At 43.3% G+C, this 26,688-nt stretch overlaps 1 pseudogene across 1 annotated transcript; it reads right to left on the bottom strand.

Annotated features, from left to right (window-relative positions):
- Positions 1 to 21,194: 21,194 nt before the first annotated feature.
- LOC308551714 (small ribosomal subunit protein eS12 pseudogene) lies at positions 21,195 to 21,593 on the bottom strand (annotated as a pseudogene). Its single transcript has one exon. The product of its transcript is annotated as a small ribosomal subunit protein eS12 pseudogene (transcript).
- Between the last annotated feature and the right edge of the window lie 5,095 nt (positions 21,594 to 26,688).

Here is a 26,688-nt window from a genome sequence, read left to right as displayed (position 1 = left end):
ATTTATGCCAGTGTTGTCCACTCTTCTCCCAGTGCCATAGTTGCCATACTCTCTCTTGGACCAACTGAGTTCTCCTTTCCACTCCACAGCCATCAGTCCTTGCCCAGGTTCCATTACGTCTTGTCTGGACTGTAGAGCTAGGCTCCTAACAGATCTTTTGGCCTCCAATGTCTCCTTCTCCATCCATCCACCAAGGGACTGTCACAAAATCAATCTTCCTCTAGCATCAGTTGTATGTGTCATACTCCTTGGTTTAAAAGTCTTCCATGAGAAGGCAATATTACAATAATGACTGATATTTGTTTAGTACTGCAGAGTTTAGGAATTGTTTCCGTATGTATTATCTAAGTATGTATTATTTTCCATAATTTATGGGTGAGGAAACTGGTTCAGAGCCTTAAATTGAAGTCCTCTGAGTCCAAGTTCAGTGACACAGCCACTTCTCACTATGCCCCAAGCTCAGAACATACCAAGGAAAACTTCAAAGATTGTACAAGGCTGATGGGTAAAGGACTGGAGAAGGTAGGACTTCCTCTGGGCCATCAGGGACAGGGAGGTATCAGTAGGCAGAGAGAAGGAGTGGGGGTGTATGAGGCCAGCGAAGACAGTGTCTTGACTGAGTACAGGGTCATCTGGGAGACTATCATGCAATAAGGTGCCAGATAATGGGGCCACATTACCGTGGGATGATAGTGCCATCTTGATCCTATCTACACTGACAATTTATAAGCAGAGGGTGAAAAGATGAAAGTAATGCATTAGAAAGAATGATCTGGGGAGGTGAGGAGGCATAGGATGAACTGGAAAGAGGCAAGTAAGGCCACCGCAGTTTTCTCAACAAAGTGATGAGGGGCCAACATTTCTTCATCCAGGGATTCTGTATGAAGAGCAGGGAATAAGTAAAGACAGACGGAAAGAAGAAAGGCAGCGTTTCTCAGTGAAAGAGGCCAGGCCATGGGGTCAAGCAGATTGAGAGTTGAATTCTGCCTCTGCCATTTACTACTATCTGTATTCCTTAGATAAGTAACTTGTCCTCTCTGAGCCTCACTTCTCTCATGTGTCACAACTACACTGTGAGAATTATAAGAGAAAATATACGAAAATCATTCCTCTTGGCCTAGATAGAGCATGTCTACATTCCTTTTTGTGCTCTCAGCACCAGGCATGAAGTAGAAAATACATACATATTAAGTAAACAAAGCATTTAGCATACTGCCTAGTACAAAGCATTTATTTATCCATTCACTCATTCCTTCATTCAATAAGTAGTTTATTGAGGATAAACACTCTTTTAGGGGTTGGGAATAGTTATGAATAAAACAATGTCCTTTCTCTCATTGGACCCAAAAGTTGAGGCTCAAGAAATTTAATTAGTACTATTAATTAATCACAATACTATTGTTATTATAGTTATTCTAAATTCCATCTACCTCAGCATTTGCTCAAACCCAGCCCTGGCAGCACTGGAATGCCTTTTAGTGTGAGAGTTTAGTGGTCTAATAGTGGGACACATGAATTACATCTGTGTTGGTCCATAATTGAATTATACAAGTTGTAAAACAAAGAGGAATCTGAGTTATTTTCATACAATATGGTTCTCTCACTACAGGGAAGGTGTTTTTTATCTCCAGTTCCCTGATGAGATATCTGAGGCCCAAAAAGTAACATGGACATTCTTATGCAATAATCACATATCTGCTGTTATTGATAATTTCTCATACTTTACTACTGGGACAAAGGTTTCATGAACTATGTAGCTTCTAAAAAATTACAATTCACGTTTCATGTTCATAGGAGAGCCAAGAACAAAGTCTATATGGGAAGAAAGCTGCTTGGTTTTCTCTATACCTAAGCTTTTACTTACAGTTTGATTTATAAAGAATATTTCTAATTACTAAAAGGGAGCCCACTTTTTACTGATTATACTTCCATGTGATGGCAAAAGGTTGCCAGAAATAGTCATTACTCTGGCTCATTGTACATGATTTGACCTACAACATTAGATGTAAAATGTGAATTTCAATATACTTAGAAGAGAGTTCCTTCTCTAATTTACCCATTGGACATAAATGGTTCATTCATGGATAGAAAATTATTTCTTCATATGCTTTTGATTAAATAAAAGCACTGATAATTTGTATTTGGCACTTACCTCGTGAAGCCCCTCCTGGAACATTTGTTTTTCAAAATTGTTTTGTATTACTCTTCCACATCACACCTAGCTGATGAGAAAATCACACAGGCTAAAAGCCAGGGTGGAGGTAAGGAACACAGCATTGTCTGAGCAGAGGCTACTAGAATGTGAAATCTAGAAGAGATTTGGTGTTCGTCTAGTCAACCCACATTAAATTTGACCTTTCCTATTTTGTTTGAAATTTCAAGCCTGTGAAAGACTGTCAGAGACAAAACATAGGTTCTGACTAGAACAGTCGCAGTAGCAATGGTGTTTTTCCAACCCTGCTGCTTCTACTCAGAATTGTACCTGAGAACAAGGTCTCCTAGGTATCAGGCTTATTGTGGTGCAAGGCTGCAGAGGACACCTAGGGACATGTGGTACTGAATATTATATTTTATCTTCATTCTCCACCTTGTTTGGAAAAACATGCAAGCTGTCTGGTATTAGCTTCACTGTCACAGGGCTCCAAGGAGCTGAAGGGCACCCTCCCCAACTCTGGCCCTGAACATTATGAAACCTGTTCCTCCTCTGTGACGATCAGGAGACTGAGCTGCAAAATCAAGTCCCAGTTAAAAAAGCAACCAAACGTTTTCAGTGACATAAGAAAGTTCTTGATGAAGTACCAATTTAGCTCAACATGTTTTTGGACTTCCACTTCAAACCTGAGAAGTCACAATGGATTCCTTTTTTCTCCTTCTTTTTATTCTTCTTTCTCCATAGCACCATCCTGTCTGCCTTTATGTGAAGAGACAATGTGCATTTTTAAGAAGACCCAGCAGGGAGCAGACATTTTTATTCCGAAGAGATACCACAGATAAAGAGTTAAAGAGAGTCAAGGTCAGACATAGTTTGACATTTGTCATTTTCTAACCACTGATGGGTGATGTCTACGGAACTGCTGCTGTTGCTGCTGCTGTAACAATAAAGCATTCAAATGATCAAGAAAACTATTAAACCTGGACAGACATTCCGAGCATCTAGCTGAATCCAGGCTGCACACACGGCCTTTCCCATTTCTCTCTCGGCTGACACATACAAGCTTCCCTTACCCAGACCAACGTTTCCATCATTCTAAGTGACATTTCCTTACTTCTCAGAGTGCACAGTGCTGTAATCCAGCATACCCAAGGCTCGTGAGGGAGGGGGGAGAATAAACAACAGTTGGCAGATACGAGAAGGAGGCTCTTCCTTGCTCTTCCACTTCCATCACCCCCAACAGCACCCTGTTTCCTTCCCTTGACTCCTCAGCATCAAGGAGACAGCTGAAAGTATATCAAGAAAATTTTTTTTCATAAGTCAATTTTTTTATTTTCAATAATCGAATCTAATTTCTGTTACTCCTAACTATATTTCCTTTAAAATATGGGTTCATATGAGTTTGTCTATCTTTAATAGATATGTATAAGTAACATGATTTTGAAAATTTGCTGGTTTGATTCAATATTTTAGTTACTCTGAAGAAGAGATTTTGAGAAAACCTGGGAGTGCTAGTTCTATATCTTGATCCAGGTGGTTGTTATGTGAGTGTATACATATGAAAATATTCTTCAGGCTCTCCACTTCAGATTTATGCACTTTATTGGATGTATGTTATACAAAAGGGGGGATGCAACAAACCATAACCACAATTGTTTTCCAATGGATGGGTTAGGGATAGTATATACACACACAGAATGTACGTGTGTGTGTACATATACATGCATACGTATAGAATTTAAAAACTTTTCTGTATTTTACAGTAAATATATGTGACTTTTACAGTCTCAAAAATAATATTTTTAAATGAACCTCACTGTCATCATGAAGAGAAACTCTCATTTTTCGTACTTGCCTTTTTCTTTCCTCCCTAATGTTCCCTATTTTTAATAACATCATATCTCAGCTCACTTAAACAAAGGTCTTCTCTCTCCCAAACATTTACCAAGTAGCTACTCTCCAAATTCATCACCTTGGGGCTCTCGGGTGGCATGGATAAGGGTGATAATGAGAATGCAGCGCTGAGTTATCAAGGCCTGCCCAAGATAATCAGAAGCTAGAAGAGCTGGAAGCATGAATGCAACTAAGTCCTGGAGGAAGATCTGAGGATGAAAAATGAGAAGTGATTGTAAATACATAACCAACACAGGGTTGAACTGGTGGCGTTACCAACTGCAGAGACAAAAATGGAAAACCAGGTAAAAACTGCATAAGTGCAAAACTTGGTTGGAAACCAGTGAGGAGAGTCAAGGGTAACAGCTACAAATTATGTTGACAGGTATGGCCTATCTTTATTAATCAGGAGAATCTAGGTGCCTGGATATCAGACTGTGTAAAGGTACCAGGGTCAGATTGTCACCTACTCTGAAGTGAATATTGTTAAATGTTGTACTTTTTTTTTTAATCCTCACCCAAGGTCATGCTTGGAGAGAGAGAGGGAGAGAGAGAGAGGGAGAGAGGGAGAGAGAAGCATTGATGTCAGAGAGAAACATCCGTCGGTTGCCGTCCATTTGCTCCCCTACCAGGGAGCGAACCCACAACCCAGGTACGTGCCCTGACCAAGAATCGAACTGGCAACCCGTTGGTGCACAGGACAACGCTCAACCAACTGAGCCACGCCAGCTGGGCAGATGTTGCACTTCTAAGGCCCAATACTTGCTTGACTTTTTTTTCTTCTTTCAAGCTGCTCCCCTACCATATAGAATAGCTACTATTTATTGAGTTCTTCTCATCTATACAGCTTCCCTGAAAATATTACTGAGCACTTGCTATATGTTATTTAATCTTGTGACAATCCCATGAGGTAAGTTCTAAAGTTATCTCCATTACGTAGATGAAGAAACAGTGGCTCAGGGAGATTAAATCATGTCCTTATGGGTACCCAGATGACCAGTGGCAGAGCTGAGAGTTGTGCCCAATTCTGATACTAAAGCCCATGCTCTTGATCACCATGCTAGCCATACAAGACTATTTGCCTCCCAGTGAGACCCTGTTTGGTATTGGGGCAGCCAGCAGTGGGTCATGGCCTAGACCCATTAGCTAAGATGCTAAAATGCTTTCTTTCCTTCTTTTTTGATTGAGTTAAAATTCACATAAAATTAACCATTTTAAAATGAGCAATTGAGTACCATTTGGTGCATTCACAGTGTTGTACACTACCACCTCTAATTGGATCCAAAACTTTTCATCCCCCCCTAAAGAAACTATATACTCATTAAGCAATAAATCCCCATTTCCCTCTTCTACCAGCCCTTGGTAACCTCTATTCTATTTTCTGTCCCTTTAAATTAGCCTATTCTGTACATTTCATTTAAATGAACTCATACGATATTTTTCCTTTTGTGTCTGGCTCATTTCACTTAGCATAATATTTTTGAGGTTCACCTATGTTGTGGCATGTATCAATACTCCATTCCTTTATGTGGCTGAATAATATTCCATTGTATGGATATACATATTTTATCAATTTATCAGTTGATGGACATATGCATTGTTTCCATTTTTTGCATGCTCAAAATTTTATCCTAAGGAAATAACCACGGAGATGCATAAATAATTAGTTATAAGGACATTCATTATACATATATACCACAGTTTGTTAATTCATTTATCCTCTGATGGATATTTGGGCTTTTCCCACCTTTTAGGTATTCTATAAAGTTATTGAATAATGCTGCTATGAATATGCATGCACCTGTATTTGAGTACCAGTTTCCAATTCTTTTGGGTATTGACATCATTTCTTCACCATGGATCGTGTCAGGTATTAGAAAAGAAGGCTCTAAAGGGTTGCCCTCTGTGAGGCAGTAGTTGAGTAGTCTGTCTTTGGCAGATCTTGGAGAATGGCATGGTGAGATGTCATTGAGCCGTGAATCTGGAGGCCTCTGACTGAGTCCTAACTCTGCCACTTACCAGTATCTTGACTCCACTTTTCTCATCTCTGATATTTGAGCTCTGGAGTTCCTTCCAGCCCTGACACTTTATTTTTAACATAGACAAGATCCTGGCCCTCTAGACACTTACAATTTTACTTGGGAAGACATGTCCCCCAAGAGACAATTGATGACTCACAACAGCATGTGTGTGAAACACCAGTAATTAGTCTTACAGGTGTTTGGAGAAAGAAGTTTTTCTTTGAGTCTACTTTCTCCTCTCAACATGAGGAAGCCTTTTTGATAATTTTCAAATTTCTTACTGTAACAGCTGCTGCTGCCATTAATTTAGACATCTTGGGCACTGCTCAGGCGGGATATTACCCACAGGGACCAAGGGCAGAAATGTGAAAAGAGAAATGTTATAATGGTTGAAGTGCTGAGCTGTCAGTGATGCCCAATTCTGGCTGCACAAATCTAGTCCTTTGCTAGGAAATGAGGAGCAGCTGGCCACAGTGCTTCCCCAGCCTGGGGAATGGCAACTTCCTCCATTTGAAGAAAGAGCAGCAAAAATTCCAGCTCTACCCCAGACCCGTGAAAAAACAATGTTCTACCACCTGCATTGCATCCTCTCCATTCATTCCATGCAGAAACACAACTACAAACTGTGCCTCAGCCTCTCCATTCATTGCCATGTCTCTTCTTTGAATTCTATTTTAAATGTTACTTGACAATTGGATAAAATCATATTTCAAAGAATGCACTGGACAGCATGCAGCAGGGACCCATTAAAACATGCTTTGGTGTATACAAAAATATACTCATTTTCACAGATTTAAATGCTTCTCAGCTCTCTCCAAAGGACTGCATGACAGATGGTTTCAAAGCAAGTCACATTTACAAACAGCAGACAAAAATATTATTTAGCAGATTCTCTAAGAGTTTTTCTGAGCCTTCCAGAACCAATCTTTTTCCATGGACTCTCTTATTTCTTATTTGCGGAGGCCCAACAAAAAAATCTCTCTACTTCCTAGCAACCTTTGTGTGTATATTTCCTGGGCTTAGATAATATAAGAGCAGAAGGTAGTTCTAGAACTATGCATCTGGCTCTTGTATTATTTTAGAAAGTACTACCTTGACCTGAAAAATATAAATTATTCACCCATCACAAACACTAAGCCAAAAACTGGAGTGGGGGAGAGGAGCGGGTTTGTGTGGAGGACAGAAAGAAGTCAGAAAAGAATGAACTGAAAGAATTGTCACAGGACTTATGAATCACCTATACAGCCATTTAAGAAAGTACATTATGCTTCGATTAAAGTAATTAAAATAAGGACCACCTCCTGGACAATTCCTCTGCTTTTAAAGTTCTGGGAAAAGTCACATGTCAAGTACATTTTATGAACAGGGTATAAGCCAAAGCCCTGGCCTGTCCTCCAGTAGTCTCCACTGTTGGCAGGGACCGAAATGTTAACTCACAAGGCAGGCAGTGTGTGCTAGATCCAGATAGTGGGTGGTTCTCATGATCAGAGGAGGGGTGGGGTCACTGGGCCTTCTGGGGGTGGGTCCAGGCAAGGGAAGATATCCACACCAGAGAGATCTCAAGGGGATCGAAGGAGGGCAGAGAGCATGTCAGATAAATAGAATACCTTGAGCAAAGGCCTAGAAGATGAGGAGCATTTGGGAATGGGCAGAGAGAGGAGAGTGGGGGACATTTCAGTTTGGGGGAAAAGTGGAAACAGATGTAGGGAGGAGCAAGTGAGCTGAAGCTATGGGGTTGGCAACATGGAGCCCTATCTGGCTGAAAGGAAAGGAAGATTGGCAATGTAAGCGTGACCCATCAGGACATGTTCTCTTACTGTACCCATGAAAACTATCTTCTTTCTCTTACTGTTAGCGTTACCCTGAAATCCAACAGTATTTACACCATCTCTAACATGTATTGACAAAGAGAAGAAAAAGCCTGAGCAAAGCAATAGTGTATCTAACTCGGTTTCTAATTAATAGCACAATTGTGGGTTGTCAGAGTGAAGCCATCCTGCAAGAAGTTGGTACATTTTCATCTCTTACAGTGAAATTTTCCTGTTTATTCCTCCCACTCATGTTCTAGAATTTTATTTATAACACTTTTTGGCCTGCTCTTTAAAGTGTGTGTGTACGTGCCTCTGTGTGTGAGAGACTGAGAAACTAAAGTATTCTCTTAGGCTTTGAGCTTCTGGAAAGCAGGCCCCACATACATTCCAAGTATTATAATTATGATCCATTCAGCATAAGGAAAAGCAATGTAAATGGTTCCCCTGCATCATCTTGTATAGTTGCCTCCTCGGCTAACATCCATGGGCCCCACAAAGCTGCCTGTCACCCAGGTTCATGGGGCCTTCTGGGAGTCTGACTCATTGTGCTGAAAGGGGCTTCAGAGAGTGACCAGGACCAGCCCCCTGATACCAGACAGGTCCAGGAGCAAACTGCCCAGTCAGGCGGTTAAATGTGTCAACAGAGAGGCCACCAACCCAGCTGGGCACCTGGCCCAGAGCTAAATGAACCTGACAGGCAGGAAGTATGTCCCCAGATCCAAGAGACATGAGTGGGCCTCCTTGCGCTTATTTGTGGCCTGGTGGTGGTGGTGGTGTTGGCAGGCTGCAGAGGGATGGAAAAGAAGTAGGACTGGCCCACATGAAGGCCAAAGCAAGCTCAGGCATCTTTCCTGGGATAGGGCTGTCTTTTCAGCCATGACTCAAGGCTAGACAATCATTTGTCCTTTCACTGTGGTGAGGCTCAGAGATAGGGCTAGGGACTCTTCCTCTGGCTCACAGGGAGACAAAGAACAGCTCAGCACTTGGTGTGGCATTGGACAGACAAGACTGAGTTTTGTCCTCTGTTGTCTCATGGTCTAGGTTAATACATTCATTACTAGAACGCACTATGACGTAGTGGAAAGATTAAAGGTATCTTGAACATAATATACAGATGACAAATATTAGCTCCCTTCATTTTTACCTCAATATACCATACTGACTTTAAAAACTCATTTCAAATAACATGAAAAATCCATTTCAATTTCTATTAATCTAAATATTGCTTTAAATAAATGTACCACTGGCTAGAGGTTTGGCCAGCATTTTGCTATAGGGAAATGTGACTGTGATGGCATGTTTCATAGTAGGACCTCATCTGTATATAAGGAATTTTTTATTCCTTTGGTCTTTTCTTTTTCTGTGTCATCTTCAGATTTATTTTTCACCATCCTGCAGAACTCCAGCTTGGACCCAGGCCTCTGGGTAAGTTTTCCTCACTTCCAAGTAGAGTGGAAGAATGCCTTCTTGTTCTTGCAGATTAATGTTTCTGAACAAATAAAGACTGACAGTCCTAATTGTCATTATTTAACTTAATACTAATTCTTTCTATTGTAGTAAATGAAATAACATGTAAAATGTCTGACATAGTGTAGATATTCAATAATTAGCAACACCTGCTGCTATTATTATTATTATCATCATTATTATTACTTCTATTATTATTATAAAGTAAGAGATGATAAGGGGAAGACATTCAAGAGGAGAGCTTTATCATTCACGGAAATGCTAAGTTCCAAATGGATATACATTACATCAAAGGCCTATTCAGTCTTCTCAGCAAGATATTGGCATAGCCCTTCAGGAGCCGATGAAGTCTCCATAGTTGTCAACTTGATCCTTGAGCCTGAGACCAGAGAGAAAAAGGAGGCTGGCCAGCCTAAAGTTCTTTTTAATTGTTCCAAACAAAAGATAACGAGAATGTGGAGAGGCCCTTCCTGGAGGGATGGGGCAGGGGACACACAAAGGCAGAGCCCTTCCCTCAAGGAACTTAGAATCTCCCCTTGGCTCACCACTCTTCTGATTATACCCACTTGTGTGCTGTTTCGTTAAGTGTCCTTCAGTCTTTTCTCAAGAGAGTCACTTAGAGATCACTAATTAGACCTGTAAACCCACAGGAGCCAAGGGCCCCCGTTTTGTCTTTTGTTTCTCTCTCTCTCTCTCAGAGACTGGAACAGTACTCAGCACACGGCTTAGCCTCAAAAGAAGTTGCTGACTGTCTGACCTTGGAGACTTGGTCAATAGTCTAGTTAGAAGCCTCAGCTCAAGTTGAGTTAAGTGGCACTCACCGGGGGCTTGCCTGGTGGCTGGCTGGTGCAGACAGAGCAAAAGGATGCACAAAGGTCAAGCAGGCCAAGGGCAGGCCAGTCAGGAAAGCCAGGCCGGGAGCAGATGGGGGTCAGGAAGGTTGGCCAAGGGGGATGGCTCTCTCATCTTCGTCAGCAGATTGGATGTAATTACCCCTATAGCATGTGCCCAGATTACCTTCTGTGGAATTAAGTCTGACAGCAAACTGCCTGTTAAAAGTGATAGAAGCCAAATGGAGGGGGGCGGAGGGGGGGAGTGGCAAGGGGATTGAAAAGCATGACCTTTTAAGATATATTTAATCAGTAAACATCTGATACTTTTGGTTTTTATTACCACCACCACCACCACAGAAAAGGCACTAGCTCTTTGGGGTTTTGTGTGATATTTGCTTCTGTTGGCTAAGAATTCATTGACCATATATGCCAAAGCACAACATTTGGTTGACAATGGAAATTCGGGGCAGCTTTTTGTCTCTGGCGGGTAGAGCATACCTGGAGTCAGGAACACTCCTAATGGGAACACTGAGGTATTATGTGACGTAGGGACTGTCTTGTCTCCTAAAATAGGATCACTTTCTACCCCACATAGAATTATAAAAATAAAAAAGCATCTAAACAACTGAACATCACTATATAGTCAGTGCCCAGCGTAATCTGAGGGTCTGGGAACAAATTTCCTAAGGCCTGTTGGGGAAAGAGAGCAGATTTAACCCACATGGTTCCTGAAGGAGGAAGTGGAAAAGGGTAGAAGATACAAGGAGGCAGATTTCAACTCAATATAAAGCAGAAGTTTCTAAATGGGTTGCTTGCTTAGGTAATGAGTTCTCCTTGTGGTTAAGTGTTTAAGTTTCTGATTTACTCCCCCGAACCACATATCCTGGTTTTGCAAAACCAAATTTGCAAAACCAAGGCCCTAACTGCCCATGACTCAAAATGCTAAATATGAGACTCTCGCATCGCATCCTAACCTTAGTGGCTGTTGGGCCCAGGGCCACTGCCAGTCCCAGCTGGTACAGTGAGGATTTCTTCCTCTGGAAATCCTAGTAGGTTCCCCCAGGCAGGTCTTTTGGAGAGGGCGTGGCCCCAAACCAAGCACTTCCTGGAGCTGAGATGCTCCCGCTTTGACCCCAGGGGAGTTGGGCACACCAGGTGTTGGGCTCTCCTTCTGTTGTTGAGTTTTCCGGGTGCCAGGTAGGCCCTTGGGGCTGGGCCAGCCAGGCCAGGCCCAGCTGTAGCATCCCACCTGTTCAGCCACTCTTTCAGGCAAGTCCTTTCCTTTTGCTCCAAGTAAGAGCTGCCACCAAGCAAGCTCAGCAAGTAAATACAAGACATTTGCAAACTCCAAACCATTTTTCACTAGCTTGCTAATCCCCTAAAGGTACTATAAAAGTAAAAGACATGAAATTAGCATTCTTGACCTTTGACTCCACACAAATCATTATTCAGCTGAAAGAGGGGCTATTCACAAAGCAGGATTCAATCATTCAGGCCTGAGAGACTCAGCCTGGAGATGTGCACTGTAAGAGGCAGATTCAGAGCTCTTCCCTCCGTTCCATTTACGTTTTAAGTTGGTTCCTTTCTTAAATGAATATTAATTTTAAAGAAAGCATTTAAGACTTTTAAGTGCCACTTTCAATAATAATACTTCACACTGGGTGGAATCCATTTACAATTTATAAAGCATTTTCCAGAACCTGTCCTGTCCTTAAAGGAGCAGAGAGCCCACCCTGAAGCATATGTGCTCAATGAATGTTAAGATGGCAACCGAGCCCGGCCGGGCGTGGCTCAGCGGTTGAGCATCGACCTAGGATCCAGGCCATCGGGGTTCGATTCCCGGTCAGGGCACATGCCCGGGTTGCCGGCTCGATCAATGACTCTCTCATCATTGATGTTTCTGTCACTCTCTCTCCCTCTCCTTTCCTCTCTCTAAAATCAATAAAGATATTTTTTTTTAAAAAAAGATGGCAACCGAAAACTCAGATGCCACTGTGCCACTGGGGTGCAGGCAGATTAGGTATGTCACCCATCCTCAGTTAACACATGAGGAAACTGAGGCCTACAGATGTTAAGTGACTTGACCTCTTGCCTCATCTGCCAATCTTGAGCTAAACAGAAAAAGCAGAAACCATGAAAATGAGTCGGCCTCACTTGCTATTCTGCATAAGGCAGATCTGTTGGGGGGCAAGTGAGGCTTCCTATCAATCCCTTCCTATTGCTTTGCACCCTGCCTGGATCTGAGCTGCAGAGTTGCGGCTGTCCACAGGTTTGGAAGGTTTGGGCTCTGAAATGTCTTCCACCACCTTCAAATCTTACCGTTGAGGTAAAAGAAACACTTTTCATTACTTTAGTAACTCAACAATCCAGATATTTTCCTGAGTTTCTTTCTGTTTTTGCTAGATTTGAGAAAGATTTTATAACTGTCAGGTTGGTTTTGGTTTTTAAATATTTTTAAAGTGTTATTTTAAAAGGTGGTTTTTCCTTCTTCCTTTTCTTTCTTTCTCTTTTGTTGTTGTTTTCGTTAAAAGGAAAGACTCTAAAACTGGTGACATTCCAATTTCTCTGTCTTTTAAATAAATCTGCAACCCGATTGTTTACTTCCTCTCTGGCTGGCTCAGGGCCCACCTCAATGCATTTCCATGAGTGGGTATAAAGACCCTGTGGGTCCCGTCCTGTCCCAGCCACTACCACCTCACCCATGGCCCTTGAGGATATCAAGAGCTTCCTTTCCAGGAGTTCCTGTGAGAGGAGCAGGGCTGATCACCAACTTGGGCCAACTGTGTTCCAAGGCTGAACCGTTTGAAGGAAAGCTGGGAGGGTGGCCTCAGCCACCCCTATTCTGCCCCATATATACTAATGGGCATGGAGAGAGAACAGTAATGGGGCAGCTCTCTCCAGGCAGAGCTGGAAGCAGTCCAAGTTGAGAATCAGTGGCAAATCTACTGAGGAAATTCTTGCCAACGTGGCTGGCAGAGAGGATGTTTGAGAGTGAGGTGTTGTCATTTGTTGAGGGCCAGTTAAGGTGCTACTTATTTGTTTCTAGGCCCCTTCCTATGTTATCTCATATAATCCTGCTAATAATTTCATGAGATAGGTGTTACTACCCCCTATTGTACAAATGAAGAAACAGAGGCTCTGAGAGGTGCAGCACCTGCCCAAGGTCACACAGCTGGTTCTCCGGGTACTTCTGTGCATCTAACTTCAGCGCTCATGTTCCTGGGGCCTTCCTGCAGCATGCCAGCCACCCCCCCCAAACACACGCACACATACTACCTGACAGGGAAAAAGGAGGAGACAGGAGATAACAGGAGATGCTTTTCCTTCCTGGGTTTCTGCAGTTTCTATGTGCAACACTGAGCCCGGGAAGGGTTTGGAGCTGCTCTGCTTCTGTAATTGGTGATTGGTGCCAGGAACCCCAAGAACACACAGTCTTCAGTGTGGATGTCTCCCCTCCTCCCCTCCCCCTCTCCCACAACCCAGAGCTCTAATCCTAGAATTCAACCCTCCCCGGAAACAGGAATCTATGTGCTAATGTGTTAATCCTCCTATTCAAAAGGTCGCTACTTCCCTACTGTGGGGACCAGCAGCAGTCTATAACCCGCCCCATACAGTATTTCTGTCCTGGGGTGAGCCTTGTTCCAACCTAATTATAGCACAAAGGGGAGTTTAGACCCACTCATGCAGTTGTTTAAATTCACTGGGAGCAAATGGGGCTAGAGCATTGGGAAGGTAGCAGTAGGGTCCTGACTTCCAAGTTACTGGAGACCATGTGATGGCCAGGGTTTCTTTTTTTTTTCCTTCTTTTTTTTCTATTTAAAGATTTCTTAATTAATTTTTAGGGAGCGAGGAAGAAAGAGAGAAACATTGATATGAGAGCAGAACATTGCTCAGCTGCCTCCTGCATGCCCCCTGTCAGGAATCAAGCCAGCGGCCTGGGCAGGTACCCTGACAGCAAATCAAACCAGCAGCATTTCAGTGCACGAGACGACATCCAACCACTGAGCCATACTGGCCAGGGCAAAGGCTCTTAGAGAAACTAAGAGGGCACAGAGAGGACAATCATGCATGTGTGCCCTAGCTAGAGGGGACCCCATAATGGGCATAATACCATTGACAAACTATCTTACCCAGGGCCCGGACTGGCCTTCTGGAGGAATGTGACCTGCTATGGGAGCCTTTAAAAAGAATGCCTCCGTGTGGGAAACTTTCTTTCCTGTGTGGTAAAAAACTGGACTCAGGCTTCAACTAGGCCATTTGGAGAAGGCCCAGAAAGAAGAGAATGGTGGAAACAGGCAACCAGGGCCTTTCATAATTGTGGTCAGCACTGAGGAGAGGCAACATTGGCCTCCCTATTTGGCAGGGGTTTCCTGAAGGATAAAGGCCAGGTTTAGTTATGGGCACTTGCTCCTACTTTGCTGAGCAAATGAAGCAGAGGAGAACATCTGGGAGAGGATTACTGCATCACATTTGCCCCTCTCCTGCCTTTCCTCAGCAGCTGTGGCCTGGCAGTACCAGGAGGAGGACAAGGAGTGGCCCCTGGTCAGTGGATCTGGGAGTTTGCTAAAAGGGGCAGCGATCGAGGGGAAGGAGCACTGGCCTGGGAGTCAAGAGTCAGGGATCCAATTATCTTTCAGTCTCTGGCCCTGTATCTTTCTTCATTTATACTCTAAGTGGGTTGGACTTATCAAGGGTGGGGAATGTCTGGCCCATGGGCTGTATGTATATGGCCCACTAAATCATTTCGTCCCGCAGGTGGGACTAGAAATTCAATAAATCTAGGAGCTTTTTTTCATAGCTATTTTTTAAGTTGGTAATTTTGTATGACCCTCGAATGATGTTATAAACATACAAATGGCCCTTGGCAGAAAAAAGATTCCCCACCTCTGGATCATTGCTAGGAAACTTTCCTACTCCAATATTCCAAATTTACTTCCTGAGAAGAGTTTTAGAAGCTAAAAGATAGGACAAGACATGAGACCGGAACACACAGAGGAAACTTTCCCTGGTAAGTTAAAACTGGGATGCTGCCCTGGCCAGGTAGATAAGTTGGTTAGAGGGTCATCTCGATATGCCAAGATTTTGGGTTTGATCCGTGGTCAGGGTACATACAAGAATCAACCAATGAATGTATTAATAAGGGATCGCTCCTCCTGAAACACTTGTGTGAGGCCACGGATAACCAGCCCTGGCTGCCTCTGATGGTCCCTGGGACCCACCGTAGAGCACAAATCTATTGTTGTCCTGCAAAGACCTTCTGACTGACAAAAGACCCAAGATCCTAATGAGCAAGCTGGGCAGAGTGGAGGGGAAAATGCACCAAGCCCGGCCAGGTGTGGCTCCGTGGTTGAGCATCGACCTAGGACCCAGGAGATCACGGTTTTGACTCCCGGTCAGGGCACAGGCCCGGGTTGCAGGCTCGATCCCCAGTCGAGGGTGTGCAGGAGGCAGCCGATCAGTGACAACTCTCTCATTATTGATGTTTCAACTCTCTCCCCCTCCCTTCCTCTCTCTGAAGTCAATAAAAGATATATATATATTTTTAAATGCACCAAAATGTACCAATGGTTGTAGCAATCCTGAGATTAGGGATAATGAATGTTTCCTTATTTTCCAACTTTTCAGAAAAACAGTTATATTCATTTTTTCTAAAAATTGCTTTGCTAAAAGATAGTTTCCCAGGGGCCATTATCTATAAATGGCAAGGTGATTGGGACATTGACTGGGCTGAGGTTTACTTTGAAATAGTATTGTTCAATATGCTAACTACTAGCCACGCATAGCTATTTAAATATAAATTAATTGCAGTTAAGAAAAATTAAAAATATACTTCATCATTTGCACTAGCCATATTCCAATTGCTTAGCACCCACATATGCTAGTGGTTACTATATTGGACAGCATAAATATAGCCATTAAAACTCCTCAGGGCAGTTTAAACATCATGAAATGGGCTAAGCTACTAAGGCCAGGCCCTGTAATATGCACCATGAACTCAGAAATGAGCAAGATCTAATCCCTGCCCTCAAGTATATCACTTTAGCAGGGGATACAGACATCTAAGCAATGCATTTCAACCCAGTGTGGTAGGTTCTATGTACAGACATGTACAGGGTGCCATGGGAGCACAGAAAAGCTACACCCTGAATGCAGAAATAATGGAAGATGCCTGGAGATGACATGGGAATGAAATAAAAGACGAGTAGAAGTTCAATAGCCAAGAAGGGGTGAGAGTTGGGTATTCAAGAGAGAAGCACAGAGGTATCTAACAGTCTGGACTTGGGGTAGGGGAGCCAAGACTGAAAACAGTTTGCTGTGGCTCCAGCACAAGATGAAGATTGGTGGGAGTTGGGGACACTTGGGTTATGGTGTTGACATGGCAGGCCACAGAGGAGTTTGGACTTGATCTTAAAGATAATGGGAACACAGTGGAAAGCGTACTGGAAAGAATGGACTAGAGGGGAATAAGTCTGGATGGAAAAAGTCAGTGGTGTCAGAGGCCTCGCTTCTACTCCCAAGACACTTACAACACTCACTCACTCAAGGTCACTCAGCTTCCAACCCAGTTCTATGTGTCTCTACAGTATATTCCTTTGTCTCTGAGAATATACTTCAGGCAATAGCATAGGAATTAGCCAATAGGCTAATTTCCATTCATTTAATTGGTTTATATGAATGGCACAAGGCGCAAGGCACAGTGCTAAGCCCTCTGGGAAATATAAAGAAAAATAAGGCATGCCCACTGCCCTCAACTTTCCCACTTTTTGAATAATCTAGAAAGATATCAGAGGGTTTGACTATAATTTAAACAGTAGCAAATACAACACTACTCTAAGACATCTAAAAATATTTAAAACTATAGAGACTTCTAATAATAACTTTAGTAATACAAATGCTTTTACCAGGAAATGATATGAGTGTAGGCAGAAATTTGTTCTACCAGGACTAGAATGTGATATCTAGATCTTCTGACTGGCCTAGAGAAGTGAGACTGTGGACAGAACTACAAGTCAGTTCTTTCTGTGGCCTTGGGCATATCTCTTATCTGTTCCTCTGAAAAATGAGGATAGATCTTATAGTGCTTCTATATCTGACAAGTCTACGACTAGAAAATTTATTATTCAAGTCCCATTAACTATTTCAATATACATTTATATATGCAAGACGTTTCCTTTTATGTTTTTTTTTTCCTTTTTAAATAAAAATTTCCCCTTACTCTATTTCTCAGGAGGATCCAATTCTCTTTCCCCATATGATTTCCAGAACATTTCAAAATCTTCAAATGAAAATATTCGAGTCATGACTTGTGGGTAGCAAGTTAGGACTTGTGGGGACAGTTGGGGGGAGGGCAAACTCTGAGATCTGCCAGCAATTGTTTTCCCCTTGATTCAAACGAAGGAAAAGATCATGTTATTTATACAGCATAAGGTTCCAGATTTTCAGGAATGAAATCTGAGCCCAGCATGTCAACATATTGGTCTGGTCTGTCTTGGAATCTACAGTAGATGGATGTCTTTGTGCTGGGAAACATTAGGAAGGTCAATATTCTTTTCTGATTTTTTTTTTCTTCTCTTAAGAAAAGGGTTCATTCTCACACTCTAAAGTGGTGGTATTAGATATCATCCAGATAATACAATCAATGGTTATGCCGCCTTCAGTTTCAAACATAAAGCCCCAGGGCAAACAGCTTTAATGTATTCAGTTACATGTTCTTTACTTCACAGATAATGTTTTTCCACAAATATTCCCAGCCTGGGAGGAAATATAGAAGTGAACGATCAAATGAAGTAAAAATAATAGTGACATTAATAACAATGAAGCCCAAATTGCAAAGAGCTCAGAGAGACATCAGTGTGGGCTTCCCAATTACCCACAAGTTGCCCCAGAAAGGGGAACCTCGTGCAAGCAGCACCTCGCGGCAGAGGCGAGCTCTGGAGTCCGACGGCTGGCTGCCCGCCTCCCGGTCTGCGGCCGGCCGGGGGATAACCTCGGACAGTTGTCCTCTGAGCCTCAGTCCCCTCTGCTGTAAACTCAAGGACAGTAACACCTTCCTGCCTGAGCCAGCCTGAGGTTACAGACGCGCTGCTTTTAAAGTGTCTGGCACACAGGAGGCAGCGCTCGGGAACCCTGAGCGTCTTTCCAGCTTCTTCTTGGAGTCGCTTCCAGCCTTGACACACTCTGGCCCCAATCCGGTTCCTTTGTTCCCAGAATCCAGCCCACGTCTTGCAGGCTCCCTGCTTCCCGTCGCGGCCGCGGCACACACACCTGAATTGCTTCTTTCAGTTTGCCGATCGCCACTGTAACTTTCTTCCGAAGGAGCACTCGCCCCAGCCACTGTCTCCACGAGTGTGTGGCCACAGTTGTTTTTTTTCTTCCCTACTTTCTGCTTTACCTCCCCCCCCGCCCCCCGGCGGCGGAGCGAAGCTTAGGGGAGGGGGCCGCGCGGGGACCGGCTCCTCCCAGCGCCCCATTTCCGCTCCTCCAGGTGTCCCGTCCCGAGCCGTCCGCTGAGCGAGCGTTTCCCACGGCGCGAGGCGCACGCCCCGAGCGGCCCCCGGCTCGGGCTGTGGCATCAGTGGGCCCCAAATAGAGCCCCTCGGGGTCGGTTTCTCGGAGGGTCGATCACCGTGCCCTGGGTAGAGGGCGGCTGCGTGGCGGGCCTTCCCTGCGAGGGGAACTCCTTGCTCTGAACTCCTTAATTCCACCAGGCTTCAGATATATATTTATGAAAGTAACATATATAATTTATATGTATTTATAACAGTAATATAACCACATTACAGAATCTTTGAAAAGTAGAGAAAAGGGCAAGAACCCTCCTTATTCTTAATTAGAACTCCTAAGCGCGGCCATGGTAGTATTTTGCTGTGTTTTTTTCCCCCTAGTCCTGTCCCAGTGCTTGCTTGCTTGCTTGATGTATTTATTTTACTACACACACTTTTTGGTACCTTGCTTTCACACTGTAAACTTTTTTAGGTAGTTACTTCATGATTATTATTTTAGTAACTGCAGACTACACCTATTGGATTCGGTTTCACTTATTTTAGAATTTTCTTGGCCCTTTGCGTGGTTCCAATGTGTCCATTGTCATTAACACTGCAATGAATATATATTAGCATAGTGCCTTTTCATCCACATTTTTTTTACTATATCCTTAAGTCACCTAGAAATTGAAATATGGAGTTAATGAGTATGAACATATTTGTGGTTCCATAAATCTTTCCCAAATGCTTCCCACTCTTACCTGCAGCAGGTGAGAGTGTCCTTTTATCACACCCTTCCCTGCACAGGCTATCATCTTTTCAAAAATGTTGGTGTGGTGTGTTTTTTTTCAGGGTAACTATACTTTGATGTACAGTGAGAGGAACGCTTTTTCCCCCCTTGACTTTGATAACTATTTTTTTTCTGTTTTTGTTTTTTAAGCAAGCCTTTTGAAGTGAGTGGAATTTAAATGAAGAAAGAAGGCTCAGTGAATAAAAACAGAGGTTTTACCAGTAATGAAGTTAAAGGACAAATGGTGAATTGGAAGAAATGAATGAATATTCTCCATGGAAAGGAAAAGAAAGGGGAATAAGGGATGAGTTTGGGAGGGGCTAAATGGTGGAGCCAAGCCCCTTGATGTGGTCCAAGCTGCAGGTGTGAGAAAGATGTATTTAGAAGCAGTGGGTTGGACCAATTGAAAGCAAAAAAGGCTGGACTCCAGACATGAAATCGGCATCAAGGATTTGGCGAAGAGATGAAAGAAAAGTGAATTTTGGATTAGTTAAATAAATGACAGTCTATCAGGTACAGGGGGGAGGGAATCCTCTACTCTGTCTATTGTTTATTGAACTTTCCCTGTGCCTATACTATTTTTGGAGGCTAGGTTTAAAGTAGGAAAATCCTCACAATAACTGAAGGAGAGGCATAACATCATTATCCTCATTTTACAGATGTGGAGACTGACAATACGAGGGGTTCAGTGTTGCAGCCAAGGCCTCATATGTATTACAGGTAGCAGAAAGGAAGATTTGAAAGCATGTCTTCCTACTTTAAACCTAGCACCTTCAGGATCCAGAACAAGATTTGGATGAAGGAGGGAGAGAAACAGCATTTATCCAGATCGTGAAAGCCTGGGGGTCAGGCCTAGGCATACAAAGACTGAAGAGACCAATGGCCCATATACCCAAGTTATTTTGGGAGATGGGGCTGAAGGTCCCCAGACCCCCAGTCTGAATATGAATAGGTTGTCCCTGAAGGTCGCAGAGCAAGACCTAACAAGAATTCTGCTTTCTAAATCCTCAGCTATTTGAAGGCCCAGTGTTATAGCTTCACCACTGCCTCCTTCAGGATACCAAATCCTCTTTGGACCAGCATAGTGATTGTGAGATTTCAAGGATTTCTGTTTGGCTAAACATGCTTTACTCTCTCCTAGATCAATGAAAGAATGTGTCTCCTGCTCAATTTCCAATACCTCCTGTCTCTCTCCCAGTTAAAGTGGAAACTGCAAGCTTGGAGGGTTTGAGGTAGACAAAGCCAGAGTTACGTTTTCAAAGACACTTGTCTCTTAGCCCCTTATTTCAACTCATTGTTTCACTTAAAAAATGTTGGGTTTGAAATATAGATTATGTTTGACTGGTCACCAGTACAGATGTTTTCTCATTTCACCACTTTCTATTCTGCAGAGTCTTAGAAAGTGTGGTTGTGCGGCACACATCATTTGGAGATTGGAGTAACAGATGCAAGCCATGGAACCAGGAAAATGTCTTAGTTTGGCTGGTTTCAAGTCCCAGGTTTCCAGAAGCCCCACACTCAGTTCTCAGCAAGGAAGGGAACCCAGCTGGCCTAATTGTCTTCAGAGATGGTAATAACAGATAACTATTATGGTTTCCATATATATATATATATAAATAAATAAATAATCTGGAAAGAAATACTCCAAAATGTTAGTATCAACATGTTATATTGCTGCGTGAATGCATTAGAGAATATTTTGTAGACTTTTTTTTGAGGAACAAGAGCCAAGTATTTTTGTTGTTCATTCCTTGCATTTGAAGTACTCCTGGATGACACCCTTGGCCTAAGACTCTTTGCTGTGGTCCTTAACTATTACACAACTGCGACCAGCCAGTTTATGGGATTTTCCCTCTCTGTCAGTTTTCCAGAGGCCAGCCCGTTCCCCTAGTTTCTTGTCATCAACCTTAATTAGGCTGATTTGGTGTCAGCGCAAAGGGTCTCCACCAACTTGACATACACAGTCTCATTGCAATTGGATGGATGCAAACACACACATATGGGCTTGGCACTGGTCTCAGGCTTTGGCAACTTGGCAAATTTTTCATGGTAGGCCCTCATGGATCACTCTGGTCTTCAGTACCTCTTGTAAATCAGTACCAATATCCATTACACCTCCAGCAGCAATACCTTCCTCGGCCATGGTGGTGGGTTACAGGTGGAGCAGAATCTTTTTTTTTAATTTTATTTTTCAACTATAGCTTACATTCAGTATTATTTTGTATTAATTTCAGGTGTACTGTATAGTGGTTAGACAGTCATATACTTTGCAATATTTCCAGTACCCCCCTGGCACCATACATCGTTATTACAATATTATGGACTATATTCTGTGTGCTGTACTTTACATCCCCGTGACTATTTTGTAACTACCATTAAGAAGTACAAAATGGAGCCAAATCTTGAATTCACCTGAGCCCCGCCTCCCAGCCACTTGGTGGCAGAAAGGAAAGTGCTAGATTTCATATGTACTTTCCTGTGTTTTTCAAAAATTTCCATAACAAGAATGATTTGCTTTGATATTTGGAAGAACAGTAAGAAAACACTCAGAGTTGTTCACTTAAAATGCATTTTAGTCTGGACCGACAAGGTGATCAATCACATAGCATATTTTTATTTAGCATTTAAAATGTGCTGGAGTCAGAGAAAGACAAGTATCACATGATCTCACTTATATGTGGAATCTAATGGACAAAATAAACTAACAACAAATTAGGTCCAGAGACATGGATGCATGGGATAGACTGACAGAACTCAGAGGAAAGGGGGGAGGGTGGGTGGGAAGAGATTAACCAAAGAATTTATATGCATATATGCATAGCCTAGGGACAAAGACAATAGGGCTGTGAAGGCCTGGGGTGGGGTGGGACCTGGGTGGAGGGGCTCGATGGGGGGGAAATGGGGGATATCTGTAATACTGTCAACAAGAAAGATAAAAGATAAAATAAAATAAAAATGTGTTGGCCTGGAACTAGGCCCTGGTGGTGGTGGTGGTGGTGGTGGTGTGTGTGTACGGAGATTCCAAAAGAAAGGTGTGACTGTTTCATTGAGAGCCTGTTATTTACCAGGTACATTTCTGCAGTTTACTTATTTCATCCTCCAACAATGCTGGGAGGTAGGTTTTCAATAGCACTAGTAATCCAGATAAAGAAACTGAGGCTCCAAAAGACCGTGCGTCACTGAGAACACACAGTAAATCAGTGGAAATTCTGAGCCCAGAAGGCAGGTCTGCCTACTTCAGAGCTTGTGCTCGTTAATTATATATCATTGTTTTCCCATAATATATACACTCATACATATACAATATGGTCCCTGGCCTTTTAAATCTTACAGTCTAGTTGAGAAAATAAGATAAATATAAACACAAACACACACACACACACAGAGGCAGTGCCCGGTTTATGAACACTCATTACAGACAGAAACTCTCCTTCTTGGGCCTTCGGTAAGTCTGGGCTGGGCTGCAGGGAACAGGACTTTCATCAATACCTGCCTTGCCTCTGAACTTTTTATGCTCTGACCATGGTTGGGATCCACCATCGCTTTCCAGATTGCAAATCGAGGTTTCATTCCATTGTGCCTTAAACAATTAAGGGAGCGCTTCTCAAACTTTAATGTGTTTAGGAATCACCTGGGGATCTTATTAAAATGCAAATTCTGAAGGAGTAGGTGTAGGGGTGGGGGCTGAGAGTCTGCATTTCTCATAAGCTCCCAGGTAATGATGATCTTGCTAGTTTGAGGATTGGGTCGCAGACATTAAAGAGTTAAAAGAGCTAACCCAGACCTCAGACTTTTCGATCCTGCCCCGGGCAACATGCTGAGCTGCTCTTTGTCTCCCTGTGGGCCAGAAGAAGAGCCCCCCAGCCCTAAACTGCCCCAGTGAACAGGCAAATGACTGTCTAGGCTTCGGCTGGGGTTGGGAAGGTAACGCTGTCCCAGGAAAGATGTAGGTCAGGCCTCCTCTTCTTCCAGTCCCTTTGCAGCCTGCCACCACCACCACCAGCAGGCCACAAACAAGGGCAAGGAGGCCCACTCATTCCCCTTGCATCTGGGGACATATTTTCTGCCTGTCAGGATCATTTAGCTCTGGGCCAGGTGCCCAGCTGGGTTGGTGGCCTCTCTCTTGACACATTTAACCACCTGACTGGGCAGTTTGCTCCTGGACCTGCCTGGCATTAGGGGGCTGGTCCTGGTCACTCTCTGAAGCCCCTTTCAGCACAATGAGTCAGACTCCCAGAAGGCCCCATGAACCTGGGTGACAGGCAGCTTTGCTGGGTCTATGAATATTAGCTGGAGAGGAAATTATGCAAGAAGATGAAGCCAGAACAGAGGGGCACCATCTATATTACTTCCCCTTATGCATAATGGATCATAATTATAATACTTGGAATGTATGGAGGAACTGATTTTCCAGAAGATGAAACCAAGTAGAGTGTTGAGCACACGTTTTGTTAGTCCTTCAACCATAACACTGTACCCGTGGGAAATGGTTTCCAGTTCCCAAACAGTGCCTGATTGCATGCTGGGAACTGGCTGCATTGGAGAAGCAGTGTAAGGCAGCACTGTGCTTACTCACAGCCAGAGTAAGTGTTTGGAGAATGTGTGTTACAGGAGCTCAGAGGAGGGAGGGTGGACCATGGGCTGAGTGTTGACAGAAGACTTCCTGGAGCAGGGGAGTATGAGCTGTGCCTTTCAGGAGGAATAGGATTTTGGTAGGTAGGGTAAAGGGGTGCAAAACACTGAGGCAGTAATGAGGTGCTCACTACATATGCAGGAAAAATGGATTAAGGCATTCTGGTTGGAGTCAAGACTTGTCAGGCCAGATAGGATTGGAAGAATTGTCTACAGAGTTTTTATATGAGAGAAGTTGGGGGAGGAGAGAGGGAGAGGAGAAGAGACACAATTTATCATCACTGCTGTGGGCCTGGCACTTTACTATATTATCTCTATTCTTCATAGGACCCCAGAAATATAGGAGGTATCCTCATTGCTTTGAAGAAGAAATAGCTTTTTAGAGGTTAAGTGAGTCCACCCCAGTGGTAAGTGCTAGAACCAGAATTTGAATCCAGGATACTGTGCTTTCTTATTCCTACACATATCCCTGACTCATATGTTGGGTTTAAAAGTACCCAGGGATTGCCATGCCGGTTTGGCTCAGGGGTTGAGCGTTGACCTACGAGCCAGGAGGTCAGGGTTTGATTCCGGTCGGGGCACATGCCCGGGTTGTGGGCTTGATCCCCAGTGGGGGCTGTGCGGGAGGAAGCCAATCAATGACTCTCTCTGAAATCAATAAAAGCATTAAAAAAAAATACCCAGGACATCCATTTCTGAAAATGTTCCAAAGACCACCTGGCCCAGGTCCTTGAAAAGTCAGAGGCCACAGTAACTGTCTTAGTTTCTTAAGGCTACCATAAGAAAGTACCAAAAACTAGATGGTTTAAAACAAAAGAAATATATTTTCTGGGTTTTGGAGGTCAGGAGTCTGAAATTGAGGTGGGGTCATGCTCCCTTTGAAGCCTCTAGGGGATGATCTTCCTACGTAGTCAGGCTTCTCCAGAGAAAGAGAACCAATACAGAACCAACAGGAGATATATATCAAGAGAAAGAGAGAGAAAGAGAGGGAGAGAGAGAGATTATAAGGAATATGGAGGCTGGCAAGTCCAAACTCTGCAGGATGGGCCTGTAGGCTGGAGACAGGGGAGCCAGTGTCCCAGCCTGCTATAAAACCAGGAAGAGCCGATGTCTCAGATCAAGGTAGAAGGCCACCTGCTGGAGAATTCTCTTGCTAAGGCCGAGGGCAGGGCGGGGAGGTTAGGTGGGAAGGCCAGTCTCTTTGTTCTATTCAGGTCCTCAGCTGATTGGATGAAACCTACCTGCATTAGGGAGGGCACTCTGCTTTTCTCAAAGTCCACTGATTCAAATGTTAATCTTAGCCAAAACACCATCAGGGAAACATCTAAAGTAATGTTTCACCAATTATCTGGCAATCCCGTGTCCCAGCCAAGTTGACACATAAAATTAACCATCCCGCCTTCCTTGTCTCTTTCAGTTTCTGGTGGCTTCGGGCCTTCCTTATCTTGGGGCTGCATGATTCTAAACTCTGCTTTCATCTTCAGGTGGCTTTCTCCCCTATGTGCCTGTGTCCCAAATCTCCCTCTGCCTTTCTCTCATAAAGATACCGGTCATTGGTTTCAGGGCCCAACCTAAATCTAGGATGATCTCAATATCCTTTACATCTGCGAAGATCTTTTTTCCAAATAATATCACAATCATAGTTTCTGGACACTAGGACATGGACACATTTTTGGGGGGGCCACCATTCAATCCACTAAAATGGTGTCCTCCATAAGGATATGAGGAGTTCTGCTAGTATGGCCACTTCCTAAAAAAGAAGACTCCAGATTATCAATAATAATCCCATTGCAAGGGTTAAGTCAGCCACCATCTGGGCTTGTAGTATATATATAAATATTTATCTTTATTGTTGAAATTATTACAGATGTCCCTTTTTTTCCCCTCATTGACCCCTCCACCCTGCACCTGCGCCCCCAGGCCTTCCTCACACTATTGTCTGTGTCCATGGGTTATGCACATATGCATATAAATTCTTTGGTTAATCTCTTCCAACCCCCCTTCCCTCTGAGATTCTAAGTGTGGTATCATTGTCATGCTGGGGGGGCCTGGAGATGCTGGTTCCCACTCAGGGGAGCTGCCTGGCTCTTCTCTAAGTGAAGTGAGAAAGGGTGAGAATGTCCAGAGAGCCCTTTTTATTTTCATTAAAAATTTGTTTTCTTTATTTTTACAAAATAGTTGTGGTTTATTTCATACAAAGCTTTCCCACAGTGACCAGATATGGAAGGTTTCATGTTTACATCTTCAATGTTTTTATTCTAAAAACAGTTAACATGATAAGAAATTTGAAAGTGCAAAGATAAATGCCTCCTAACCTCTCCACTCCAACACAACTGATTTCTTGTCTTCATATTCCTTTTCATTATTGTTCACATATGTCATGTCCCTTTGTGACGTCCTACCTCACTTCTTCAGCAGGTTTGACATTCCTTCCATCCTCCAAAAGCAAGTTGTGAATGACAACAACTTTCAGTTTGTTTCTATGACGTCCACTTAGACTGAACCTTCTTCAGAGCAGGTGACCATGTATTCTCACCTCTGTGTCTCCTATAATAGCACACTTGGTACATAGGTTTCTCAAAGGAATTAATACACATATGTGCGTA

Source organism: Miniopterus schreibersii (assembly GCF_964146895.1).
Source record: "Miniopterus schreibersii genome assembly, chromosome: X".
NCBI classification, from domain to species: Eukaryota; Metazoa; Chordata; class Mammalia; order Chiroptera; family Miniopteridae; genus Miniopterus; species Miniopterus schreibersii.
This window is presented reverse-complemented; position numbering and strand designations above follow the sequence as displayed.